This window comes from Pleurodeles waltl, chromosome 6 (assembly GCF_031143425.1).
Source record: "Pleurodeles waltl isolate 20211129_DDA chromosome 6, aPleWal1.hap1.20221129, whole genome shotgun sequence".
Lineage (NCBI taxonomy): Eukaryota > Metazoa > Chordata > Amphibia > Caudata > Salamandridae > Pleurodeles > Pleurodeles waltl.
Window position 1 is genome coordinate 898171413 of NC_090445.1, and position 16816 is coordinate 898188228.

The 16816-nt window shown below is 46.1% G+C and overlaps 2 protein-coding genes across 2 annotated transcripts in view; one reads left to right on the forward strand and one right to left on the reverse strand.

Annotated features, from left to right (window-relative positions):
* INSYN2A (inhibitory synaptic factor 2A) overlaps nucleotides 1-2841 on the reverse strand; it is a 118660-nt gene extending 115819 nt beyond the window's left edge. Inside the window, exon 1 of the mRNA XM_069239712.1 lies at nucleotides 1443-2841. The gene's annotated coding sequence lies outside the window, so the exon portion shown is untranslated. The remainder of the gene's footprint in view (nucleotides 1-1442) is intronic.
* The window catches only part of DOCK1 (dedicator of cytokinesis 1), a 1072828-nt gene that overhangs the window by 558378 nt on the left and 497634 nt on the right, over nucleotides 1-16816 (forward strand). The window lies entirely within an intron of this gene.

Below are 16816 nucleotides of genomic sequence, written 5' to 3' on the forward strand. Positions count from 1 at the left end.
CTAGGGCCCTTATGGTTTTTGTCATGAAATAGTGCATATTATTAGAGAGCCTTCGCTGGCAGTCCCGGGTGACGCGGGACTTTGAGAGGAATTCGGGCTTGTTTTGGCTCCCGTCGGCCGTTCAGCTGTGGACGGCGGCGCAGCACGCGCTCCCGGCTGTCTGTCAACAGGCAGGGGAGCCATCGCTGGCCTACAGACCACGCTCCTGAAATAAATCGAAGTTATGTTGCTGCTCGCAGCCGAGGGGTGGTTTTATTGCTTTGCTGTGGTCGCAGTGTCGGGCCGTTCATTACTGGTCCGTAAAAGGACAAAAATACGGTCCTTTCCGGAAGTTTCTGCTTCTGGCTTCCTATGAGTTTTGTTCTGTCCTGGGATGGTGTTGAAGTCCTAATATTGTGGCGCTTCAGTCCCAATGACAAGACCTGAGGGTTCGTTTCACATTCAGTGCAGTCGATGCTGGGGGCCGGGCTTCGCAGGACAACCGCCTGCAGGTGTCACAGTGTCCTGCAACTGATTTTTCCTCGTAATATTACTGATAAATTATTCATCTAAAGCCCTCAGGATGCCCACTTGCTAGATTTCGTTCCTAACACGTCGATTGTTCGAAAAAAAGGCTATTACTGAATACTATCGTATTAACGGTACACCTCTAGAATGTTTACGGTCATAGACAATAGAAAATGCCCCAACGGTAGAAAGGGGACCCCATTCCTGCCCCCTTCACCCGACACCCCTTGGCGTAAATAGGCAACTTCATGCAGAATCCGAGATTGCACTGTTATCAGACAGACCTGGGCTGCCTGAGTCACGCATTCGATGTAATCTGCATGCCATTTTAGATGCTTTGATGTGAAGCAAGTATGACATTACACTTTCATGATATACAAAGCATTGAATAGCAGGTTGGAAGCAATGCACGGCAATGCTACAGCCGACACTATAATAAAGTGTATTTTAATGTTCAGGTTTATCTCCCGTTTGGCAGTACAAGCTGAACGAGCACATTTCCTCACATTGCTTGCAGGTCCTTTATTTCACTTACTCAGAAGTAACTAGGCCGGGCTCGGGTCTTTTAATCTTGTAAAGGACCAGGGCTGGCACATATTTTGCTCTGACCTTGTATTTACAATGCGCACTGGGTTATTTTGGATTGGCTTCGGACAACGCTGCGGTGTCTTCCTCGATCACTGCATGGCATCGGTGCGCCCGTTGAGGTGTTTTTCCGCCTTGTCACGGGTCCGTCGTCAAAGTTGCAGGACATCAGTGCGCATCTGTCCTCGGTACATAGCATGAATACAGCCAACCAGTTGATTGACAATCTGACTTTCCCATATGCATCTACAACGATGAGGATTATCAGTAAGATTCCATTGCGGTCAGAGCATGCCACTGCACTGTATGCACTAAACGCATCGCTGCAAGCGCCCCTGCGCAGAGCTTACCTTATCTCGGCTCAGAAATACCAATTAAATGCGAGCGAAGTTCCCTTGCGATGCATCGCTCTCGCTTCTCTTCTGCAAGCTCCCCGGTACACGATCCGCCGTTGTGGGGCATCTGCTGCAAGATTTCGCTAGCAGTCTCCTCGACTTCCGGGGTCCGGGCACTGCTGAAGTCTTCGACAATAGGAACTTGATGTATTTGAAAAAACCCAGAGGTACGGTTTGAGCACTAATACAATAGCTGCTTACACCACGAAGTCACCTCACAAACTGCACGAAATCCAGACGGCAATTCCTTGATTTCGTTTCATTACTAAGGGAGGGCGCGCCACCCAGTGGTTACTCCAAAACGAAGAGAACAAACTGTTTATCTTTTCCACGGTTTGGGAAACGCTCCGTTTAAATGAACACTTTGAGCCGTGTGATCTGGTCCCGCGAGGGCCCCTGCGATATTGTAATTGCAGGTGACATATTGAAGGGCATCTTGTTTACCCCCTCACCGCGCACATTGTTTCGAGCTTCTAACTGTTTTTACCAGCATGCGCACGTTTCCAGACGTTCCTAAATTGTGTGTCTACAGCCTAACACAATTCCGCAACCACGAAAGGGAATATTTCTGCAGAGGGCAATACACAATATAAGCGTGACTAAATCGGGGATCCAATATGCTATTTTATATTTTTCTCCAAAAAAAGTTCTTTGCTCCATTTCCTAACTAGTTGATAACCCAGTTGCTGTTCTCTCGTTTCCACTGCAGCCACCCAGTCCTGGCTTGATGCTGCCATCATTTCTTCTCCAGTTGCGCCGGTTCTGGAGACCTGGTTTTGAAGCTAGTGAGCTTCACTCGAGCCTGCTCTCCGCAGGTGCTTAGCGCCGGGATGGATTGGATTGTGTGTAACGAGGTCCAGCCAATCACCGGAACGAGCCGCGCTGATCCCTTTCCCTCCCGTTTTTTAGTAATCCACTGGACAGGCTGAGCGCTCTATTTACAGATCCCTTAACATTTCCCATTTCGCGTGCAATGTGGCTGAAGTTGTCATGCTGCTGTTTGGCGAGGTTCACGCTATCCAATACCACAAACAAACATGCATCTAAACATTTGTGTTTACTGAATAACTGTTGGCATTTTCAGAGGGAGTCATCACGTTACATAAGAATATTCGGCAGACAGCTGTGCTCACACAGAGGTAGGCTTCGGATTACTTCCTCGCATACGTGCTCGGCGATACTGCCAGTCCCCAGTAGTTTCACTCTAGGCATTGCGTTAGAACAGGTTCGGACTGCGTGCTTCTTTCTATCTGTGTTCCCTGTGCTCGCCTTGTACTTGATTTTTTTTGTCTTTTTTGCACTAACGTGCAGCCCTTATCACTTCACCAACACTGTGACTCATTCTGAAATTTCTGATATGATATGTCAATGGTAATGTCGGGTCTCTTGCTGATTTGGGTCCAGTCTTCTGCTCTAACGCTGTTTCTCCGTAGGTTTTTGCCTTTCTCCCTATTCCATCTCTGAAACAAACACAATGTGTTTCTAAAGCTGTGTTTTGATACAGTTTTCACTAACAGTCACCATGGTGGTTTAGGTTAGCCGATCACAGCCCTTTTGTAATGCGTGCAGGGCTTTGCAAGAGACATCGCACCTGGGCGCTTGAAGTGTAATGGATTATTCAAATGAATGTGTGCATTTACCGATTCAATCTAACCCCGTGGCCCCGTGAGGGGCTGGTCAACATTTCAGTAACCGTAGACCAAACATAGTGATTTGGAAGTGGTCATTGGAATAAAGTGGTATATCTAGGAGAAGAATGGCGTTACAGCCCCTTCAGTGACACATGACAGGCTCTCCTGAATTTAGAAGGACCTGCTTACTGCCCTAGTCCTTTTCCCCATAGCCTGGAGACACAAAGGGGGTCATTCTGACTCCCGCCGGGCGCGGTCACCGCGCGCCCGGCGGGAGCCGCCAAAATACCGTACCGCGGTCGGAAGACCGCGGTGGGTATTTTGAGGTTTCCCCTGGGCTGGCGGGCGGCCTCCAAAAGGCCGCCCGCCAGCCCAGGGGAAACCGTCCTTCCCACGATGAAGCCGGCTCGTAATCGAGCCGGCGGAGTAGGAAGGTGCGACGGGTGCTACTGCACCCGTCGCATATTTCACTGTCTGCTAAGCAGACAGTGAAATACAAGCAGGGCCCTCTTACAGGGGCCCCTGCAGTGCCCATGCCATTGGCATGGGCACTGCAGGGGCCCCCAGGGGCCCCGCGACACCCCCTATGGCGGTAGGGTGTGTCAGAATCCCCTCGGCGGCGCAGCAAGCTGCGCCGCCTTGGAGGATTCCAACGGGCAGTGGTAAACCGGCGGGAGACCGCCGGTTTACCCTTTCTGACCGCGGCTGAACCGCCGCGGTCAGAATGCCCTCGGGAGCACCGCCAGCCTGTTGGCGGTGCTCCCGTGGTCGGTGGCCCTGGCGGCCACCGGCCGCCAGGGTCAGAATGACCCCCAAAGTGCCTTCCAAGTGTTTTAGCTCAGACGAGCCTTCTGTGAGCAGTGATAACTCTGCACTAATGTCTGGCTAGAACACAGCCTTCACCCAAACAGGATGCACCCCTGGATTCATTGTTAAGTGTTCACTGTGAAAGGAAATCCAGACAGACCGAGCAGACTGGAAGACAGTTGCCTCTTCCCAATCAACCTCAATGGATGGATCCCTTGATTTCATCTCTGCAGTTTATTGACGGCCTTAATCCCTCGATGTATCTGGAGCTTTGCTTTATTGGGAGCTGCTCGTTTAATGCATCTTCCTGGGAATGTATTTGCCAGCTACCAAGCTAGGATGTGTAGTAATAGAAGCAACTGTCCTGATTAAAGGTATTCACAAGGTTTGCCCAAGTACACTGAAGAACACTGACCCGACAAATCCTGCGAGTAAGTGTGCTGTCCTCTGGAGTACATCTGAAGTCCGGTTAACTGCCCTAGATGCACAGGAGCTCTTCTTTCCCTACTTACGTCATAATCGAGTGCACATGGGTATGCCATGGATAATTATTCAATCTGATAAAATCTGACTCTGAGGTGTTCGAAATTTATGGATGTGATAAGTATTGCTTGTCCTGCGTTTTGCTTGAAAATCGGACACAAGTTGTTATTTTACAGGTATTTTTCAATCTTTAAATTCAGGCACAATTGGCATGACAACATTAAATGAATGGTGTTCTCCTATGCAGTAAACATGGCACAGATTATACTTTCAATCCCTGCTCAAATCGGTGTTTGTTCGGCAATCACAATTTTCTTGGGCACTTATAATCAGGTCCTTAGATGGACAGACTTTCTGTCCTCACAGGCCCACAATCAGGTTCTTAGATGGACAGACGTTCTGACATCACAGACCCACAATCCCTCCATTTTGACAGTTTCGTCACTCGGGATCTAAGACTCCCCTTTCTCTTGAGACTTACTTTCACTGTACACGTTGCAGGACCTATTTCTCTAGTGACTAAATCCATTGTCTTTCTTTCACTGATTTTTGCCAATATCTGTCTTAACTCAATCCATGCAGTGCCACAGAAGAAGCATGGCAACAAAGTGTAATGGGGAATAGGATGCACTGCAAGCGTATTGCGAGTAATTGTGTGAAAAAGGCCGCTTTTATTGGCTTATTGGCTTAGGTGCACAATCGCAACAACAAACCTGGCCTTAGCTTTCCAAAACTACAACCTCACTATACATGAACCTCTCCTATAACCTCCATACCCTACCCTAAAGTACCCTCCCTGCCCCAACCATTATCAATTCAAATTTCCCACCTTTGGTCCTAACTCATTTCAACCATAACAGCACTTAGATATTGTAAAACCTGTAAACCGCTGAATGCATAACATTTGCAACCAAGCTTGAAAAGCTGTCCCATCCGTATCTGGTCCTATGTACCCCAGTCACTCCAGCCTGCCCTGGCCAAAGCCCAACCATGAACTGAACAAATTGAGGATAAACTGTCCTCCACCTGCCGCCCAGGACAAGTTCTTAAAGGGACTTTCCTGCCCCCCCTAACACTAGGAGGCTCTATAACTTAAATGTAGCTGTGAACATCTCTCTTACCTGTAATAAATAGAGGCCCATGCAGGACAAGTGTGCTCCATCACCCCTGAAAAACTCTCTGTCTTCAAACTTAATGTCACCATGTTCTATGATCCCAATCCGCTTCTCTCAAAAAAATTGCATTTCTTTATTAAGCTTCTTTCTTGCTTTCTCAATGGCTGCCTGGCGAGGGGCCCCACGCCAAGCTCTCCTGAGCATAAATGCTATCCATACAATATGGCAACCATGCCATAATACCTTTTAAATCCTTTTTCATTTGCTTAATCACTGCTAATCCTTTGAGTCTGACTAAGTCATTTTGTCCCAAGTATAATAATAACACATTTGGGCATATGCTCCTCTGCAATAAACCATTCAGGCAGGGTAACAATTCTCTCCATAACATACCACCTTTCCCATGCCAGCGCAGGTGATAAAACTGGCTGTCCAAACCTAATTGCAGTCCAAAGTGTTTTTTTTTTTGCGCCTGTCTCTCAGCCGTCTTAATAAAGGATTGTCCCACAATCCAGATTTTCAAGGCCAGCACAGACAGGCCGCAGACTGTTCCTGTAAAATAAACAAATAAACAAAAACATTCTCTTGGTGGTGCGACTGGCTCAGCAATCACCGTCCGTAGTCCTTACATATGTACAAAAACACTGTGACTTCCACCTCATGCCTGCATGATTCTCTCCCTCACCCATCCCCGCCTGCTTGCTTCCGTGGCCATCTCTATACGAAAAGAATGTGTTCCAAAAAATGACCCATCTTTACAGAGTCTCCGCTAAGCTTTAATGAGCACAGCCAGCACATGATGCGCTGTGACTGGGCTCCCCTTGCTGTGAACAAAAGCCCCTATATCCCCTTGTGCCCGGGAAGCCTGAAGCTGCCTCCCTAATGGGACAAGACAGATATTGTTGACTGGATACTCACGCAAACTCTTTGCAGTCCCCTGGCCTCGCTGATCTGTCTTTGACTTATGCACCCACAAGTATAAGCCCTGCCTGTCAAACTGTACATCCCCCCAGGCCAAATTCATCCCCTATCTCTTACCTACCAATTTGGAAACCCTAAACACCCTAAAAAACATACAAGACATAAGTGTACTAAATAGTAATGCTTCTTCTGCATTTGTGCAAATGTCGGGGAGAACTCAAATGAGTTGCCCCAGGAGGAACAAAGATATCAGCTCCCTTTTCTTCCCCACTGGTCCTATCTCTGTAGCCCAACCTTCTAATATTCTCCTACCCAATTGCCCTATCTACGGATGGTAACCCCAAAGCATTTTACCCATAAAGGCGATGCCTGCAATTTTCCCCGCAATGGTAATCCTTGATTGCCATTTGCCAATCAAGCTCGATATGTACTGCACAACATCTTCCTCCCTATCCCAAGCCTGACACCTGCGGCTCGCCCCACAATTCAGGAATTCTACCCATGCTTGGGCGTATGCTGACCTGGTAGACACTGCTATGGAATTCGAAACCAGTTGTAACATCCGCTGTCGGCTATCGTCCAGAGCTCTGTTGGCATCTGCATCTGAACCAGATCCGTCTCAGTGGCCAGCCCATGGAATCTCCTCCACTGCGAACAAGACAAAGCATCTGCAGTGTCATTGTCCACACCTGGCACATGTATAGCATGAAAAGCAATATCATGTCTGAGGCAACCCAAAACAAAAACCCTCAAAAGTTTCAGGACTTGGGGATCCCTCGTGGATTGTCTATTGACAATTGATAACCTGCACCATAGCCAAATCGTCATCTCAAAGTAGGACTCGCTTTTGTGCCAAGGCTGTCCCCCACAACACTAGTGCCCCCACCACTAGTAATAGCTCCAGGAATGTAATACTCCGTCCCCCATGAGCCCAATGTGATGGCCACTCCTCAGCACTCCATTTGCCTTGCCAATAGATGCCAAATCCGCAGCCGCCTGCCGCAGCCAAGAAAAGTTGTGCCTCCCATTGTAAATCTTGCCATGTATACAATGGAATACCATTAAAGGATTCCAAAAAGAAGAACCACATCCTCAAATCTTCTTTTACCCCCGCCTGCAGGCAAACATGATGGTGGGGTAATCCTTTCCTTGCAAATAGATACCCAGTTTCCTTAAAAAAAGCTCTTCCAGCTCGAACCATCTGCAAACAAAGTTAAGATGGCCAAGCAAAATCTGTATTTCCTTTACTGTCACTTTCGGTTTCCTCAACATCTCCTCCATTAATAATCTCCTTTCTACTTTCTTGTCCTCCGGCAGTCTTGCCAACATTGTTTCTGAATGAATTTCTATACCTAGAAATGAAAATATCTGAGACGGGCCCACCATTTTCTCCGGTGCCAGAGTCACTCCCACGTCTGCCATTACTGCTTAAAAGCTTCCCAACATGTAATGACAATCTTGTGATCCGCTCTTGCCTACAATGAAAACAATCATCTAAATAATGTGTGATAAGATTATGCCCTGTTACATGAGTGAAAAGCCATTGCAAAAATGCGCTAAAAGTCTAAAATAAAGCACAAGAAATAGAACAGTCCATTGGCAAAGCCTTATCTGCATACCAGCTACCTTCAAACTCTAACCCGAGGAGCTGAAAGTCAGAAGGATGTACCGGCAGTAGGCGAAAGTCTGACTTTATATCACTCTTCACCATCAATGTCCCCTGTCCAACCTGCTCTACCAACTGCATTGCCACATCCACTGAAGAATAAGAGACAGACACCAAGTCAGTCAGGATGAGTTCATTAATTGAATGACCCTCCGGCCATGGCAAATGCTGGATCAGCCTAAATTGTCCTTTTTCATTTTAGGGACAACTCCAGTTGGTGAGACAATCAAGTCATCCAATGGCCAGTCCAAAAAGGGGCCTGCCATCCCACCTTTCCGAAATTCTTTATCCAACTTGTCATGCAGCACAAGCCTATTTTGACTCACTGACTTCAGATTTGTCACCCATATTCATGCCCTAGGATCCTGGTATTCCAACAAAAAACCCAGTGAAAAACCCTCTCACAGTAATTTAGCATTGTCGTTTTTGTCATCTAAATCCAACCAGAATTAAATCCGGTCAACATCAATTGGCGTAGGATCCCTCCCCCCCACAGTACTGTGACCGCCCCTACCTCCCCTGAAGCTAGTTCCATGGCTTGACTGTGAGCTGAACCCACTTTGCTGTGCTTGCCACTGTCCCACTGTTGTGCTGTGGGAATTGCCAAAGCAGTTGACCAACGCGTATCTCCCCCCACATTTTGAGCATTCATGTCTGAACTTGCAGTATTCCCTGATACATGTTCCTTTGTTAAAGTCCCGGCATGCCCCAACGTGAAAAGGGGTCAAGCTGGAGGTTTGGGATTGTGAATGCTGACCCCACTACCCCACGAGTGGGGGAGCCATGAAAGCACCTGCATACTATGGGCAAACCTCTTGCCGTAAATACTGTCTTGCCGATGTTAGCTGGTCCCATCATGTGCTGCCATAGGTCGGCATCAATCTCCCCCCACTGTACTTCGGGGTCCACTGCCACCCTCGCCCTTAACTCCTCGTCGTATTGCACCTAGGCATAGGCACCATAGTTGATGTATGCTTACGAATAACATCCATATACTTGAATAACGCAACAGAGCATTCAGGATATTTCTTGCTGGCATATATCAGGAATGCCTCTGTCCAGTTTTCGATCGTAACCAGCACATTCAGTCTTTTTGCTAGTTCATGTTCTTCCTTCTTTGAACACTCTTTTGCCCTTACTTCTCTATGTAGCAATTTTAACATTTCTTCGTCTTTCCTTTCCAAATCTTTTCTTTTGTGCAAGCCATCAAATATGCCCCAATGGTTTATAAGTACCCATGTAGGGCAAGTTCTTTACCTTAATCTCCTTACTCTCTAGTTTTTCACCTGATCCTGTTGTGTCACCTGTGTTTTTTGCACAAGCCTAACTGATTGCCCCTGCCCGCTATTGATGTCTCCTGCCCTTTGCCTCTAAACCCACTTCTTTACCTTCTGTGCCGAGACCTGTGCACAGCACATATACTCCTTTTTGCAGGTGGGCCTCCCTGCTTTCTGGTGACCATTTTGCCTCAACACCAAACTGATAGTTTTTTAACCTGCATATTCAAGCCAAAAGGCTTACCAGGCACCAAGGCCGAAGCCCGCTCCTGAGCCAGTGGTCTTGCCGGTTGCCTCTGCCTCGACGTGGTCTCCAAACCAACTCTTGGCGCGTGAACCATATTATGCTGCAATACATAAGGCACAACATGAGATACCCCCCTGCACACCACCATTGCTCCTCAGCGTCACAATGTCTGACTTCCACCCTCCTCCATTCTCTCCATCTTAATCCAACACATCTGCTTCATTTAACGTAAAATCGCCTGCCCGTGGGGAACCCGCCTGCAAGTTTACCTGCGCAGTTACCTGCTGGTGCACCAGCTTGACACCTTTGTTCTTGCCGAGAGAGGCCACTCTTGACTTCCCCTGCCGCTCCGACAGAGCAGGACGCTTATTCCTGTATTTGGTGATGTTCCCCCCTCAACATAGGTGATCTGTCGGTATGTCCCTCGCTGCCAACAGGCTGGCCGCCCTGGGTCGCGCCATCTCTTCTTCTTGGTGCTGTGGAACCGAACAAAGCTCCCTAGAGTCTGCTGCATCCTACGCCACCTTGCACTGTATGAATGATAATTTGTCCGGCGTGCTGGTCAGAACCACTGCTTGCTCCTCCCCTTTACCTCCAAACCTACCTGCCTCCCCATCTTCCTAGGCACTTCGAAACCTGTCTGTGTCCTCACCTCTAAACTTTCCAGTCTAACTAGTGTCTCCACCCCAACCACAGTTCTACCATAAACTTTAACTGGTCTTTTAGGTTCGCAAAACTGCACCTCTATATCCTCTTCACTCATTCTCTCCTCTTCACTCCCTTCTCACTGTGCTAAATAAATATTCACTGTCAACCCAATGTACTGACGGCCCCACCCAAATTTGACACTGAAGACTGATTGACCTCCTTATTCTGAGAATACCACTCAACCCCACATTGGCTGTCTCTGTGCCCCCTCTCTCCACTAAATTCCGCCACTCCTCCTACCCTCTGCTCTATCAATTGATACCACTGACAAACCTCTGAATCTGACCTTACACTCGACCTGACACTACTGCTAACATCTCCCACATGAACTATGCCCCTGACCTGAAGCTCTCCTCACTGCCTGAACTATCCCTTTCCTGCTTAAAACAGCCCCCCAAATCCCCTTTCAGGCCTTTGCCCCCTTCTTGAAATGTGTCTGAAGGCAGCCTATATTCTGTGCTGCCGACAGTGTTAATGTTTGAGGCCCCTCCCCTTTTTGCTTGCGGCACATGCATTAGCAGTAGCGCTCCCACAAGCCACCAAAACCTCAGGCGCTCTCTCCTCAGCCTGCTGGCCGAGCTCTTCGCTTGGCCCAGGCAGCAGTGAGAGGTCAGCACTCTCTGCCAGGGCAGGCCAAACAACGCTGAAATTTCGCAGGCCCCCGCCACCCTCCTGACACTCTCAGAAAGGCCGCTCCTTTTCCCCTTGGGTGACCTCTCCAATACACCAATGCTGCCCTCCTGCTCGTCGTCCTTTCTGGCTGACAGGTCCACACAGTGGCTGCCACGCCCCAAGCCGCCCTTCCCAAAAGCTGCTCTCGCTCCTGCTTCATAATCGAAGCTGCTGTATCATTGCGCACTGCCTCTAACCACAACTGCAATGCCCTCAACAATTTCTCGTCCTACATGGTACAGTAAGGTTTTCGTCGTGACTTTACTACTATAAATTTAACCACTAACTAAAAGTTAACCTTCCTGCACAACTAAAAACCCTATCTTGCACTACAACCAGCCACCGGGTCACCAATTATAAAATGGTGGCCCGCCTTAAAATGGCTGGCTAATAGAGGGCTACAATAAAGCCCAACATAGCCCAACCAGCGCCGACTGCAGCCCAAGGACCACACCATTCTCCAAATTTCCCCGGGGGGGAGACTTCTTTACAGTCTCCCCCCCCATGTCCCCATTTGTAGAACACAATTTGGTTGTCTTTTTGTTTCATGTGTAGCATGTGAAGAACTGAGCCCTAATGTTTGACTTTGTACTGACTGAGAAGCAGTGGGCTTTCCAAGCAGTTCCACACGACTGCAAAAGTTGTGTTCTACTTCTGTTTCAAACAGAAAGAGTCGTTCATTGACTTGTCCCATTTTCTATTTTTCGCATCTGTGGGTAGCAACGTTTTTCTTCTTTGAAGATAATCATGTATATTGTCTATTCACCTGACATGCTGTGTGGTCCACAGCATACAGCTGACACATTTGAGCTTAGTCTATTAATTTCATTGAGAAGGACTCCTGCCTGAACTTCGAGTTTAGTTAGTATTGGCGGCACCACTATTTCCACACAGAGAGCAAAGAATTGAAGTTTCACATACTCTCCGTCTGCTGGACATTTTAATGATGTGTACTGTTGACTTATCATACCCCAAATTAGGTCACTAAGGGAAATAATACAAATGGAGGAGATTCAAATTCAGCGGTGAACCAACTGCACACAGTTTAATCCCTTCAGTAGCAGGTGTGCTGACATTTAGTCTATCTGCAAGAGTGGCATGGATTGTCATGTCTCCTAATCTGAGGAGGAGAAACATCTTGTTCGTAGAGTCGGACAGTCCAGGATCACTGTGGATAAGCACCCATTGTGCTCAGTACAGCCATACTCCTGCAAGGGGCCTGCTACCCCAATGTGCTCCTGTTGCAGACATTGATGGTTTTAGGGAAGGAGATAAATAGGAACATGAGTTACAAGTGAAGAGTGAAGCATTAGCCACTTTCAAGCGGTAAATGTGTCTTTGTGGATTTTTTACTACAAGCAGATTATCAGTGTTAAAACCGGTCAATAGATCTTGTAATTGGACATGTTTAAGCCTAAGTATGTAACCATGGATTTTGTACATACATGGCATGCCATTCTTGTTGCCTGTGCCTTAAACTTGTGAAAAAAGAAGGAAAGTGTTACGCCCCCGCGCCCGTCTTCCGTCAAGGGATTGTGGCATGAGACCAATGATAGAAGCAATCAAGGGGTGGTAAGTGGATTTCACTACAATCCACCTACATTACAAAACAAAGATTCTGTTGCAAACGATATAAAGGAGCAATTGCTGCAGACCAATGAATTTAGTCTTCAGCAGCTCCAGTAGGTCTTTAGATTACTTGCATGCCTGAGATTAAAATCCAGTGAAGCACTGGTTGGATTTGAGCCTGTTCAAAATGGAGGTCCGTATTCTGGCACACAGAAAGCGTGACGTATTTTCCTGAATTTACAGTTGGAGATTCAGTCAGAGCCAGCAACAGTTTCTGGAGCACGGAGAATACCCTAAAGAAGTATTGGTTGAATTCTTGGAGAGCAAGCAGCGGACCTTGGCTTAACATTTTCTATTAATGATTTAGTGGGTCTTGAATATGGATTTTTAATGCACTGGTATAGGCTGTCAGTAGGCGAGGAAGTGAAGAGTTCCACCTTTCCATTACAGTGACCATAAGGGCAGCCATCTTTGGAACAAGCTAGAAGAAATTTAGCTGCATACGTTGGAGAACTGGATAGGAACTATTACAGTAGCAGGTAGATATTAAATCAGGTTGTAAGGGTCTGCCTCATAGAGTAGTGAGTGGGTTTGAGAGGGCAAATGGAGGGTGGTAACGGAAAGAGACTACCTACACTAAATATAACCAGTTTTCGATAGAACACAGCTAGGAAAAACTGGGCTTGCTACATGGAAGCTAACCAGCAACAACATATTGGCAAGTAGGCTGAAATTTACCACAGCGTTTACTCTACAGTGGTGCTTTAGCAACTCAAAGTGGGACATATATGGCAGGGCTAATATCAGTGTCTAACACACAAGCAATACCACACAAAATTTGCGAAACTGGTCAAAGTTGCCACATAGAGAAGTAGAACTGCTGCAGGGCTAAGTAGGCAAACATGAACAGTGAGAGGCAATCCTGGAAGATACGAATGCCTCCAATTAACATACACACAAAAAATGACACCACAGCAATAAAAAAAGCAAAAAGCCTAATCAGGCAAGCAGGAACCTAACTATCAATAAGCTGAAAGAGTAACTATATAGGGAATGCATGCATCAACTTATAGGATCGTGGAATTTAGTACGGGGACTAGAAAGAAAACATAGACAGACGGTTACCAGGAAAACAGAAGAGTGAAGAATGCTTTCTAAGCTGTGCGAACAGTGATCTGGAGTCTGAGGAAACAAGGCATACGAAAAAAAGGAAATACTGGATTGCTAACAGGCAAGCACCGCATTAACCTGTGCCGTTTTCATAAAAAGAGCCCAGACAAGTGAGTGACAGCATAAGGAGCTGACAGTGGTTGGTACTGAAAAGGCAGTGTTCTAGTCCGTTCCAGAAAACAAAATTACTGAAGATCAAAGAGAGACCCAGCTTGATCAATGTATCAAAACTATCACCGCCTGTTAAAGGGAAATGTTTCTGAATAGGGCCATTAAGGCTGTTTCGTTCTTCTTGCAGGGAAGGGAGCCCACCTTAATAATACTGGCTGGGACGAGTGTCACTGAAGGTAGGCAACCCCACTCTTGTCCAGTGATTCAGAGAGAACATGGCGGCTCACCTGAAATCATAGACTTCTATTAAAGGCTCCGCGTGCAGTGAGGAAACAGTTATAGTTTTTAGGACAGGTGGCACTTGATCTATGTGACCACATCCAACAGCAATATCGGAATCTTACGAAATCTCTCCCTCACTTCATGATACACGTGTTAATGAAAAGTTGCATACTTTGAATTATTATCCATAGCCTGAGTACTGCCTACCTTTTCACACAAATGTGGTTTCATTTAATGTGACTCGTTTCTTTTCTCTGGCCATTCTAATATCAATTAATTCTAAAGTTGTGTGTGGTTGCCAGCATGTTGGTGACCCAGAGGTTGTGCAGTGACGCAGTCACAGTCAGGTACATGCAGAAACAGCATGTGCATATCTAATTTGTGCTAATTGTTTGCCAGTGGGTGGCAGAACTAGATACTTACTTGCTGAGCATGAATAAATTCCTCCATGCCAGATATCGGAGGAAAGGTTCAAAGGTCTCTATTTCATCACTATACTTAAAACATCCACCCACAGCATTTATTTTCTAGCCCTTAAAACGCGTGTTTGCTTTCCTAATACGAGCAGCGACCTTTCATTTGGTGACACTGGGATGGGACTGATGATCGCAATGACTCGCCATGCATGAATTAAATCGACCATGGACGACTTTGTGTGATTATTTACATCAGTTATTTTCTTTTACATGCTAATCTAAAACTCAATTAAATTTGAGCGTCACAGTCTTTTATGGAAATGGCTCGTGACAATGGACACTGCAGCTCTCAGTGTGGGGTTTGGCAGTTGATCCTGCCTGCTGGGAACAGACCTGGGCAGGATCTCTTGCTCTATTATAAACATCTTAGCAGTGACTCCTCTCTAGCGGTAAGAGGATCCACCTGCCATTGCTGATGGTTGTATCAGAGAATCCCCTCACTGATAGGGGCCTACAGTCCACCACTCTTGCCGTGCAATACATGTGATATTCTGGAGGGTTCACTCTGAGAGCAAACACCACCTATGTTTAGATTAGTATTTGACTGGTTTAAAATATTGGATTTGATTGTGGGTGCCCAGATCTACCAAAGACATGGTAGGGGTCACAGAGGCTGCCTCTGCATGAGGAATCCACATGCCCCTTTACACCCTGAGGAGACATTTCAGCTCAGTGGTCGACTTGACCACAGAGTAGAAATAGCTGGGTGAGAAGGAAACTGAACAGTTTCTGCCTTTTTAACTTGCACGGAAGCAGAGATATTACTTTTTCTGATCCCTCTCTGCCTGGACTTCTCCGCCCATCAGATTGACAATACGGGTGGATAACATTGTTTTTATGATCAGAACTGAAATAATAGTTATATTCAAATATTCATAAATCAGTTGTTTGTTTTTTAGGTTAAATTTTATTCAGATTTCGTCCAAAATGCCTTTCCCTGATCCCAGAATTTCCGAATCTGTAATTACAGATGGTGTGCTTTAGTTACAGCTCCAAGAGTCTAGACCTCGCCGTTTTTTTCACATTTGTCACAAACTGTACATTTGGTTTACTGGCTACATGAGACACCATTATGTCTATTTTACCTTTACATTACCCATTTTATACCTCTCCCTCCTGCTGATAAATTGTCTCACAACAGAAAACACAAACTGCATATGAAAGGTTTTTAGTAAGGCTCTGTCTGCAATGATGCTTGTCAAGTGCCCACTTTGTACATTCATGATTTCACTATCTTCCATTTCCATGGGTATTTCAGAGCGGCCATTTTAAGAAATGCCCTGAAAAATGCTAGTTAAAGCTCATCTGTCCGTCTCTTCCATTAGCAGCATCTGCCATCAGTATCAGTGTGTGATAAAATAAAGACATCGGGCATGATTTAGAGTTTGGTTTTACAGGTTACTCCATCACAAACACTTCAATATCCCATCTACGTATTATGATTCCTATATGATACAGTGTGACCATAATGCGGTGAGCGGGATATCCATCATGGTGTGACGGAGTAACATGTCCGCCAAACTCTAAATCGGGCTCATCACCCTAAATTGCTTCTTCGACTCCACTTTTACATGCCTTTCTTAACATTTGCAATCATTTTTGATCTGTGCACAGTACAGAACAACCACTATAGCCAAAGATGCTTTTATTTTAAAACCTGGAACATAGTTCTCTCTATTATTATTTTGCCATTTCACGAAGACTTTTCCTCACTTACTCCAAATCCCGTTCAGCTCTCTGAAGGCTACTTTGTTTCTTCCCACATACTACTTCATATTGCTTGGATACCTGGTATTCTTGAGTAGCCATATTGGTTTTTAGAGAAGAATACTCTTCAAAATGCAAAGTATAGGGATCTCAGAGCTCTGTGTTGGCTGACTTTTGATTTTAACTTAAGCAGTAGTAGGAGATATTTTTTGTAAACTGTCTTAGAGATGTGCATGTGTGCTGTTTCGAAGTTGAAGCTTCTACAGTAATTGTGTATGGCATTTGCAGCCAACTTCAACCTTTCAAAGCTCTTCTGCCAAATGGAATTGCGTTAAAAGTATTTTAGACAAATGCAGGAATTCAGTTTATGAAAGTAATTTGTGAGAAATTACTAGATCTGCTCTATGAAGCCAGGCGTATTTCAGGGATTGGAATCCTTCTAAGAGCATTGGTTTATTATATGGTCCCATAAATCCTTGATTCTTAC